This window comes from Penaeus monodon, chromosome 25 (genome assembly GCF_015228065.2).
Source record: "Penaeus monodon isolate SGIC_2016 chromosome 25, NSTDA_Pmon_1, whole genome shotgun sequence".
Taxonomy (NCBI): Eukaryota; Metazoa; Arthropoda; class Malacostraca; order Decapoda; family Penaeidae; genus Penaeus; species Penaeus monodon.
Window position 1 is genome coordinate 5244129 of NC_051410.1, and position 254 is coordinate 5244382.

Consider the following 254-nt stretch of genomic DNA (forward strand, 5'->3'; position numbering starts at 1 on the left):
GATTCCTCCCTTCCCCACCTCAAAACCTGCAAAAGGAAATCGAGCTGCCACGTAAGGCTCCACTCATTACAAACCATAGCCTTTTTTTACGACTAATTATACATCACGATATTGTTACTTAAAGATGCCAAATTTCCCCCATCATCATTGCATCGCAGCAATTAAACCTTTTATCCCAACGCATAAGTAATTTGAACCCCAACGCTAAACATTTCAGTCACACTGCAATCCTTTCCCAATCATGCATCATCCAT